General features: G+C 30.2%; 1 long non-coding RNA gene across 1 annotated transcript; it reads left to right on the plus strand.

The window, feature by feature from the left end:
• The first annotated feature begins 8,761 nt into the window (after positions 1 to 8,761).
• LOC129921223 (uncharacterized) lies at positions 8,762 to 11,244 on the plus strand. The gene is made up of 2 exons (XR_008773484.1): positions 8,762 to 9,082; positions 10,746 to 11,244. It is a non-coding gene; the product is annotated as an uncharacterized LOC129921223 (long non-coding RNA).
• Positions 11,245 to 11,552: the final 308 nt, after the last annotated feature.

Consider the following 11,552-nt stretch of genomic DNA (forward strand, 5'->3'; position numbering starts at 1 on the left):
TTCTTTTATACATTTTCAACATCTTAATAACTATTACAATACTAAATATTAATATTACATTTAAAGTTATTCCCCACAATATTGGGTGTTCTTTTATATCTTCAATATATGGTTTAATAAGATCAATGTTTGTGAATTTTAATTTTTCATTTCTTGATTCTAAATATTTCAAAATATTAATTTCCAATGGTATATTCATTTTAAAATGTTTTACAATTTTAGTTCTTTTATTTTCATACACTTTAGAATTAATAGTTACATTATTTTTGAAATTAATGAGATATGTACCCTTATATATTTTCCTATTGATTGTGGTTTCTCCACTTACAAAAATTATGCCATCTTTAATTATTTTAATGTCTGGATTCTTCTCCGTTATTTTATGACAGTTTGCTTTCTTGTTATTTAATAAATCTGTTAGACAATTAGTTTCATTACTTATTTTACAATACATATTGTTTAATTCTTGTTTACAATTTGCCATTTTATATTTTTCTTCGTACAATACAATTTGATTTGGAATTTGTAACTTACCATCACCTATATTAATGCTTTCTACAATGAATTTAGTGTTTATTTCCTTAACAATCGGGTATTGAATGTATAACATGATTATTTCCTTATTTTGAATAATTTGAAAATCTGATGCATCTAAAACATCTGTAATTGAAACTGGCATTGTTTCTGTTTTTATTATTTTCTCTAAGTCTTCTATATTTAAAATTACAGTGTTTAAAATTCCATTTTTTCTTAAATTGATGGTATTGATAATATCTCTTAAATCTTCAATTACAAATTTTAAAATTAGTTCGTCTTCTTTGTCAATGTTATTATCCTCACTGGTCAGTTTTTCTATTGTTTTAAATAATATTGAATTTGTTTGGTACTGTTTGTTGTTAGATTCAATTAGTTCCTGTAGTTTTGTTTCTATCTTTATTTTGTCATCATGGTCTGGACTTCCTGATATCCATTTCCATAGAGTACCGATCTCATTTATTCCTCGTCTAAATCTATCTCTTATAATAAGTTGATTAATTAATTTGTCTGCAGTTTCAAGATTCGTCTTAATTAAACTGGTTACCCTAGCACCTTTACCTCTTATATCATTTAGTATATTTTTGTAATGTGTTAAATTTATTATGTGATAAACATCACCTCTTTCGTGGAATAATGCAGCAGGTCCGTCCTCTATAAGAATGTATTCCTCTGTACTATAGTTTGTTATTTGCACTTGCGCAAATGTCGTGGCTAGTAATGCCAAAAATACTAGTATGATACTGTTAGTCATCTGAAATAGAATTGGTGTTGAATTTGAATATATTATTTTTTCAAATTATCTTTGTGTATGATCCTATCCTTACTGTCTAGTATAACTCTTCCTCTATCTTCTTTTACTATTCTTTTTTTATACAAAGGTTTTACTTTCCCTTGCCTTCGTGTCGATTTTTCGTGTACTTTTTGTCCTGGTCTAAATTCTATTTCTGTCCTGTTTTTGTTAAAGTACGCAAGATCCTTATCTTGTTTTTCTTTTAATACATTTGTCAAACTAATATGTTTTTCAAAGTTATGAAACACGTCTATTGATCGGAAGTTAGTCACTGAATGAATTGATTCATTATATTTTTTAACGACAAATGGCATTATTTTATTTGTTTCCGCATGGATATCTGTTTTCGTAATTCGTATAATTTCAGTCAATGTGCTGTGCACTCTTTCTATCATACCATTCGTTCTACTATGGTTTGGAGCTGTTCTCTCATGTTTGACGCCTAGTCTTTCTAATTCTAGTTGTGCTGATGGTGTGCAAAATGTCTTTTCATTATCAGTTACAAGTGTTTCAACTCTGCCAAATATTGGTATTGTTTCAATGAGTTTATCCTTAGCATCTATTTTACTTTCAATATGTCTTACTATGAGAAATTTTGAAAAAGAATCTATCATGGTTAAAAATTGATCATTGTCTATATAGTATATATCAGCATGTATTCGTTCCCCCCCTTTCTTTGGAATTGGAGCCTCTCCAATCCTATATCTAACTGGATGTCTATCATATTTGTTTTCTTTGCAAACAGAGCAATTTCTTGTTAAATCTAATAATTGTTTAAAGCATTCAGGCCAGTAATATTTTGTTGTAATCTGTTTGAAATTCTCTCTTGAATCACGATGCGCTCTATTATGTTCGTTTTTTAGAATAGTTATTTGTGTGTCTTTGTCAACAATGTCTTCTACTATATTTGTTACATATGCAAACTGAGTAGTGGGGTATTCACTTAATAACTTTGGTTTTAGTTTAAATAATAATTCCTCGCTGGAATGTATTGCATTAATGCCTTTCCTAATAATTTCTTTAAAATCACTAAATATATTTTCATCTTTATATATTACTGTGTGTCGCCAGTATCCTTTATGTACTTGTTCACTACTAATACTATTGTTATTTCCTTCTTTAATGATTAACTTATTCCTAAATCTATTAATTATACCTCCTAATCTTTTTATTTCTTCAACTGGACTACTTTGAGTACTATGTACTGTTGCAACGTCCGAGTCCATCATATTTAATTCTTGTCTGCTTAAAGCATCTGCTACTACATTCTCTCTACCTGGTTTGTATTTTATAATAGGAGAATATTCTTCTACAAATTCCCTCCATCGTTTCATTTTTGCGTTGGGGTTTTTATCTGACATAGCGAATGTTAATGGTTGGTGGTCCGTATATATATGGATGCCGCTTGTTCCATAGAGGTAGTTCCTCAAATTTTTCAAACTCCAAACAATTGCTAATAATTCTTTTTCATTTGTTGCATAGCCTTCTTCGGTTACACTTAATCCCCTACTTATGAAAGTTATTGGTTTGTTATTTTGACTAAGCACTGCACCTATGGCTGAGTTACTTGCATCAGTTTTTAATTCAAAACCTTCTTCAAAGTTTGGCTGGTTCAATATTATATTTTCTTCTAACTTGTCTTTTAAAATTTGGAATGCTCTTTTCCCCTCATTATCTAATTCTATCGGTATAAATTTACTTTTTGTGTTTGCGTCTTGGTCTCTTAAATACTTTGTTAATGGCTTGCTGATCATAGCGTAATTTCTTATGAATTTACGATAGTAACCGCTTAGTCCCAAAAAAGATCTTAACTGTCTTAATGTCTTAGGTTCTGGGTATTCCTTAATAGTTTTTACTTTCTTTGGATCCGTTTTAATACTGTTGTAGGAAACAACATATCCTAAAAATTCTACTTCCTGCATAAAATACTTGCTTTTTTCACTACTTATCTTCATGTTGGCTTCGCTTAATGCTTTAATTATGATTTCTATGTGTTCCAAGTGTTTTTCTTCCGATTCAGAAAATATGATCACATCGTCGATATATACGTGGCAAAATTTCTCTATGTAAGGTCTTAGAATATCATCCATAGCTCTTTGAAATAAAGAGGGTGCATTCTTCAACCCGAATGGCATACGAAGGAACTCGTATTTTCCATTGTTTACGCTAAAAGCTGTTTTTTCTCTGTCTTCCTTTTTCATCATTATTTGGTGGAAACCACTTTGTAAGTCTAGTGTCGCACTGTTGTCCAAAATGACTTATCTCGTTGCAAAAATCATAACTTTTGAACGGATTGAGGTAGCGGTACAGTTTTTTTTTTAATTTGAAGGAAATTTCCAGGGCTGTTACACCAATGAATTTCAAGAAAATTGTTTTACAGGGTGTTTAGGAATCATCGGCCGAAAACCGATTTTCTTAAAAAAAAAAATATTTAAATTAAAATTGGTATGCCATTTTGTAGAAATCACTAATTCACATCTAAAAAAAGTTCAGATTACACTTTTCCATGATATTACGATTATAGAGAATGCCAAAAAAGTTGGTCCCGGAAGTCCGTCTGTCTGTCTGTCTGTATAAGGATCTACATCCTAAACGGATGGACCGATTGACTTCAAATTTGGTATGTAGCATTTTTTGGAGACCCTCCAGAGGTGTTTTTGGAATTAATTTTTTTGGGCCAAAAATAACGGTACTTGTCATACACCAATTTCAGTAAAGCTGTAATTGCTCAAAAACGGCTCCAACGATTTTGTTTAAAAAATTCAAATGTAAGTTTGAAAACAAGGTCTATCTTCTAATGAAAAAAATTTTTTTGGAAAATCATTATTAACGGTACCTGCCATAGAACGGTTTTTTTTAAATCCGATATTCTCCGAAACGGCTTATTCGATTTCAACGAAACTTTTTTTGAAGAAGCACTTATATAACTCAAATATAAGCCAAAAATAAAATTTCAAAAAAAATAATTTTTGGATTTTTAAAAAAATTTTGAAATTTTTTTTTGAAAAATAAAATTTTCGAAAACGGGACATTGTATTTTTTTGAAATTTTGTTTTTAGATGTGGATTAGTGATTTCTACAAAATGGCATACCAATTTTAATTTAAACATTTTTTTTAAAGAAAATCTGTTCCTTCTGCCTTCATTTTTTTTCAAAGTACAAAATCTCGGCAGTGCGCAAGCATGCGCAGCTAAATATTTTTATTTTGAATCAACAATTGATTGGTACACATACCCTATTCGGCTTAATGAATGGAACCGAATGGATTTTTTACGGTACCTGCCATAAAACCGTTTTTTTTCAAATCCGATATTCTCCAAAACGGCTTATTCGATTTCAACGAAACTTTTTGTGAAGAAGCACTTATATAACTCAAATATAAGCCAAAAATAAAATTTCAAAAAAAATAATTTTTGGATTTTTAAAAAAATTTTGAAATTTTTTTTTGAAAAATTAAATTTTCGAAAACGGGACATTGTATTTTTTTGAAATTTTGTTTTTAAATGTGGATTAGTGATTTCTACAAAATGGCATACCAATTTTAATTTAAACTTTTTTTTTAAAGAAAATCTGTTTTTGGCCGATGATTCCGAAACACCCTGTGAAATAATTTTATTGAAATTCATTGGTATAACAGCCCTAGAAATGTCCTTCAAATAAAAAAAAAAATTGTACCGCTAACTCAATCCGTTCAAAAGTTATGATTTTTGCAACGAGATAAGTCATTTTGGACAACCGTGTGTCGTGAAGAATTTAGACTTTCCTCAATTGAACAAAATTACTGAAGTATCTGACATTGGATACTTGTCTGTCTTAGTGAGTGAATTTGGCTTTTTGTAGTCTATGACTAATCTGTGTTTTTTGGATCCGTCTTCATTAGTACCTTTCTTATCAACTACCCACACTGGTGAATTATATGCAGATCTGCTTGGCGTTATTATATTATTTTCCAACATATTATTTATTTCATTGTTTACAAAATTGCTTACTGCTTGCGGATATGGATATGATTTAGACCATATTGGATCGTCTGTTGTAGTATCTATAGTCGCTACTATGTTCGTATTATATGGAAGATAATTCGGTTTTTCTGTAAAAATACCTTGAAAACGTTTTAAAATTGATTTCAATTTTTCTATATAGGTTTCATCTGTACTCATGCAGATTGCCAAATTGTTCAATAGTTCGTCATTGAATAATAAAGGTACTATGCCTTTTTCGTATTCTAATGTACCATCGACTATATTTATTTTGCCTTTAATTTTCCTGAGTGTTCTTATTCCTACAATTATATCATAATCTTTTAATTCTTTAATTTCGTAAAAAATATCCTTAATTCCTAACATATTTATCTCCTGATACTTGTTTATAATGCTTGTCCCATGGACGCTTCTGACCTTTGTAGTCCTTTCTAAATCTTTATTTTTGAATAAACCTGGTTTAACGTAACTATGTGTTGCACCTGTGTCAATTAAAATTGTAAATATACGGCCTGTCTTTGGATCTGTTCTTTTTATAAAAGGCAGGTCGTTCCTTATTCTAAAAAAATTATCCCCTTCATCTAAATTATTTAATCTCGGTGTTTTTACCGGAATCTGTTCACTTCGTGGCCTATCGCGCTTGAAAGGGTTGTTATTGTTTCTTATTTCGTTATTAAAACGTTGGTCCCTATATGGATTGTTATGTAAATATCTGTTTTGATTGTAATAATTGTTGTTTGTTTGGGGCTTAGGAGGATGGTAGTTTCCACTTGCTAAGTCCATTCTTTGCGGTGGTGGAACAAATTGATTATTCTATCTCGGTATGAAATTCTGTCTGTTATTATTATTATTGTTATTATTTGTGTACCTTGGTATAGGTGGAAGTTGAACTTGAGGTATTCCTCTATTATAATCCATTCTATGTGGATTTGGATTTATATCCCTTAATCTTTGATTCTGGTTTACCTCAATTTCTTGAGCTCTGGCCAACGCATTTGGCAGATCACCAGGATTAATAGAGAATACGATGTTACTCATGGGTTGATTTAATCCCATTATGAACACTCTCAAAGCGTTCTCTCGGGCTACATTAATGAGCACATTAGTTTCAGCCGTTCTAGGCCCATAACTCATTATTGTTTTATTAGTTATTAATGTCAGTAACTGACTAACTTGATCATAGAACTGTTGCAAAGTTTGTTTCCCCTGCCTAGCACTCGATAGTTCGGTTTGTAACATGTGTACTGGTCTTTTATCTTCGTAAGTTAGGTCTAATCGTCCTATTATTGCATTGATATTCAATGGCGTACCATGAGATGTCAGCACGTCATTAGCTTTCCCTATTATTTTGTTTCTTAATATGTTAACTGCTGTAAAGTAACTTGAACTACCTTTACAACATTCATAAGCTTTCATGCAGTGGATTACTGATGTCCGCCAGCTAATATAGTTTTCCCCATCAAACTTTTGCAAACTTTTAACTAACTCTAAACTTTCTGTGGTTGTTATAAGTGGGTCTATTTTAACGTCCTCGTATGGTTCAATATTATCAATGGGAGCTAATCTACCTAATAATTTCGTCAAGTCATCTATTTTCTTATCTAGTTTGTCCGTACTATCGGCTACTGTCTGAGAAATCAACGTATGTATCTGATCTACTGTTAATGCCATATTGAGTTTTTTTGTTTTATAGATATTTTATATAAAATTTAATTTTATAAATAAAGATTCTTAATAATAAGTATAATAATTTTTTTAATTTCCTTAATTAATTAAAATTTTTTTAAATAAAAATTTTCTTACTATATAATTATTGTTGATTTGTTGATGTATAGTTGAATCTCTGCTTAACACTGATCAATCATGACTTCGTAAAAAAAATTGTTTATTCTTCACTTCCTGTCTTTCTTTATTATGAGTACTGAATATATTTTAAAATTTTTTTATTTTCTTTATTTTATTTATTTTGTTTTTGTCTTTCTTCTCTTTCACTCTGTTTGTCTTTATAATTGTTCAGTTTCACTTCACTGAATATATGTTTATAAAAATATTTTATATTTTATTTTTTGTTTTTACAAAATCTTTTTCTTCGCATTTATGCTTTTTATTTTATTTTTTTTATTCACCTCTTTTATTTTATTTTCTGTATTTTATTTTTTTCCCACTTTGTTTTAATTATTTTTCTGATTTTCTACTTCATAAGTATACTTCTCATGATCTGTTGTAAAATTATATGTAATAATTAAACTTTTTGCCTCTCAATGTTTTACGTTGAGTAGGACTACTGAGTTTTTAGATTTAGTACGCAAGTTAAAATTGTTGAAAATTTTTCTGCTGGATTTAAAATTAAAAAAAAACGTCACTGCTTGATTTTAAAATTAAAAATCGTCACTGCATTACAAAACTTATTTTGTTAATTAAAACTTATTTATTCACTTTAAAATTTCACACGCGGCTAGAGGATACTTTGTACTGTTCTCCCCTTTGGATGCACTATACCTTAAAATTTTGAATAGTAAAATTTTTCGATGCTGGGTTTTAATAACCGTCACTGCACTCTTAGCAAAATTAAACTACAATTAAAAACTATTCGCGTGTCCCTGCTCGGGCGCCAATTAATAATTGCAATTCCTATTTGGGTTTTTAAAAAAGAACTTTATTAAATAATAACCTAAGCTACAATTTAAGAACCGGTTTGCTCGATGAGTATCTATGAACTAACCATATCATCCACTTGATGTCGATGGATGATTCAGCTGATGGTTGATGATCGATGATCGATGCTATACGTTCTCATAGGTATCATATTACCATGAGAACTGTTGAAGATGTTTATTTGACGGATGTCATATTTCCGTTAGATTTTAATAACACTTGAAGATGATTCATATTGAATAGAATCGAAGTGTTAACTAGGCGCGACTCTTTTTAATTATAACACTGGTCAACAAAATTTAACTTTTTTTTTGCCACAAGAACCAAATTATACTTTTCTAGTAGTTTTTGGGGTGCTGAATCCGAATCTGAAATCAGAAAAAATTGATTGGCCTTTGTTTGTGAAATATTACCCTTATAAGATGCTAAAAAACGTCATTTTGGCTGTTTTCGAGGTTCTGCTTTTATGTGGGGTAATTCATTATAAACAAATTTGTGACGGTTATTATAAGAACAGACATTCTTCTTTCAAAAACTGTTTAAATTTTCCCGATATCTTTTTTATTGCTCGAGATATCTTAAGTTTCAGTTAATAAGTCAAAGAGAAACTAAACCTAATCTAAAGTTTAAGTCACTGGTCACAGAATTTTTGCCACAATAACAAATATATACTTTTCTGAAGGTTTTCGAGTTGGTGAACTCAAATCCGCAATTGGAAAAATTCTATTAGCCTCCGTTCTTGAAATATAACCTTTATAAAAATAAATCTTTTTTTGCATTTTATAACGGTAATATTTGAAGAACGAAGGCTAATAGAATTTTTTCTGATTGTGGATTCGAGTTCAGCAACCCAAAAACCTTCAGAAAAGTATATTTTGGTCCTTGTGGCAAAAAAAAGTTCAATTTGGTTGCCCAGTGTTGTTTCTGATTCAAAGACCGCTATTTTAATTTTAAATATCTCGGGTAATAAAAGAGATATCGGAAAGATCTAAACATTTTTTGAAAGAATAAAACCAGTTCTTATAATCACCGTTACAAATTTATTCACAATGAATTACCCTACATCAAAAAACATAACATCGAAAACAGCTAAAATGACGTTTTTTGACATTTTCTAACGGTAATATTTTAAAAACGGAGGCCAATCAAATTTTTCTGACTTCAGATTCGGATTCAGCACCCCAAAAGCTACTAGAAAATTATATTTTGGTTCTTGTGGCAAAAACCTTGTTAACCAGTGTAATGAGTGCAAAAGAGAAAAAAGACGAAAGAAAAAATTATCCGACCGGAGAGTCGTGGGTCGTGAGTCCGAGACTCTTTTTTGACGTTTCTTTTCCACTTTTTCTTTTTTCAACATTCTCTCTCATTTCTATTTGCTTCTTGGTGCAATACAACAACAACGAATTTTAAATCAAAAGAGAAATGTCAAATTTGAGTCCTAGACTCAAGAGGCATCGTCTAATAGTACGCGCCTCACAGAATGATTATATCAAAAGAAAATTCGAAAAAAGAGTTGCGCCTCTTGAGGCTTCATGTAATAGCTGACTTTGTTTGATTAAAAAATTTCGATTCTCACTTTCAAAGGGATGTTTTGCTTAAAACTTCAATGCCACACAGTACCACGGATTACCTTTTGACTACTGTATACTGTGAAGATCAACACCTGAACGCACCTTTAATAAATGTGAACCCATCTTTAATCTCTTATTAATATCTGAACGCATTCATTAAAATTTTCACAAATATCATTCCAACTTGAAGTGCGATAAATAACGCCCTCTCCTTTCCGGAAATTTAAACTTCTACAAGCTAAGCTAAGACGAGAACCTACACAGACATACAATGGCGTGAATGACAAATTTGAGTGAAGTTGGTGGAGGTTGAATGATTGAATGATGGAATTTGAACGAATGGAACATGAAACAGGTTGAATTGAATCACAAAATACAAGGTGCAAACACAATGCATTAAGGCGATTACACTTTGCATTTTCTTTTTCGATACTTCTTTTACGTAGTTGAGCGTAGTTAAAACGTAGTTCAACAATATCTAAATCAAGTTTAAAAAATATCAAAAAATATGTATATATATACCTGTGTATTTTGTCTTCAAAAAGTGTAGTTAATTGCAAGAAAACAACAACAAATACTATACAAAATAATGAAACTATTTTGGTATAATTGTGTTTAAAACTATGCAAATAAAAAAAAAAAATAAAGAAATTGGCACTCGAATTTCTAGGGCGGGGTTGGCTAGTAGATTTTAATGTTCTTAATTCAAATCTGAAGTCGAAAAAAATCTACGACGTCACGTTTTTGAGATATAAGTTGCTCAAAATTAATTTTTATCTACGAAACGTGATGTCATAGATTTTTTTCGACTTCAGATTTAAATTTAAAGTGTGTTTTACTAATTTGGAATTTTTTGGACTCTGTTTTTAAAATTTTTGTGTTTTTTTAAGAATATGAATCTATGAATCCTAAATCTAAGATCTCACACCTTTTTGTCATGAATTTAGCCCAATTTCTAGCTTATATACTGTTTTGAAAATGAAAATTCTATTTTAACGTCCATTATTTCCGTCATTTTGGAGCCACCATTTTGAATATAAAAAAGTTGGCAGCTTTTTCTTATTCTCCATACTATTACACTGGTTAACAAAATTAAATTTTTTTTTGTTGCCGAAACAAAAATATACTTTCCTGAAGGTTTTCAGTGTGCTGAACTCGAATCCGAAGTAAAAAAAAATTCATCAGCTCCCGTTTTTGAAATATTACCGTTAGAAAATGCAGTACTTCGGACCTTATTCATTTATCATCATATAATTAAACGGCGAGCATAGTTTTTGTGGTACAAATTACCGGGCTCCCAAAAACCGAAGGGGCATAAATTATACACGGAACGAAAGAGAATGACGCGTAGATGTGCAGAATCACATTTTTTTTACTTTTTATTAACCGAAATAACGAAATTAAACAAATTAAAATTCGATAAAAAATAAAAAAAAAAAAACAAAACAAAAACAACTGGAATTCCATTGGAAAATTTCCAATCGACTGGAATGAAATGTCATTCATGACTGAATGAATGAATGAAAGCATTCAGTGAAAATCAAAAAACATTATGGTGGGTTCACATTGGTGCGTTGTTTTAAGATCGCACGTAAACTATGGTTAACTTTCATTGTTTTAGTTATCTAAGTTTAGAAAGTAAGATGTTTGTTTTATTACCATGGATTTTTTTGTTAAAATCGAATTCTATTAAAATCAAGTCTATTACTAAGGTCCAATCTTTTGTAAACACTTTTAATACCAATGAAATCTATTTTCGTCCTTTTCTCTCTTGAAAGAACATAAGAATTTGTCAGCAATTACATGAAGCCTCAAGAGGCGCGACTCTTTTTTAACATAATGAGTGCAAAAGAGAAAAAAGATGAAAGAAAAAATTATCCGACCGAAGAGTCGCGGGTCGTGAGTCCGAGACTCTTTTTTGACGTTTCTTTTTTCACTTTTTCTTTTTTCAACATTCCCTCACATTTCTTTTTGCTTCTTGGTGCAATACAACAACAACAAATTTTAATTCAAAAGATA

Source organism: Episyrphus balteatus, chromosome 1 (assembly GCF_945859705.1).
Source record: "Episyrphus balteatus chromosome 1, idEpiBalt1.1, whole genome shotgun sequence".
In the NCBI taxonomy this organism is placed as follows: domain Eukaryota; kingdom Metazoa; phylum Arthropoda; class Insecta; order Diptera; family Syrphidae; genus Episyrphus; species Episyrphus balteatus.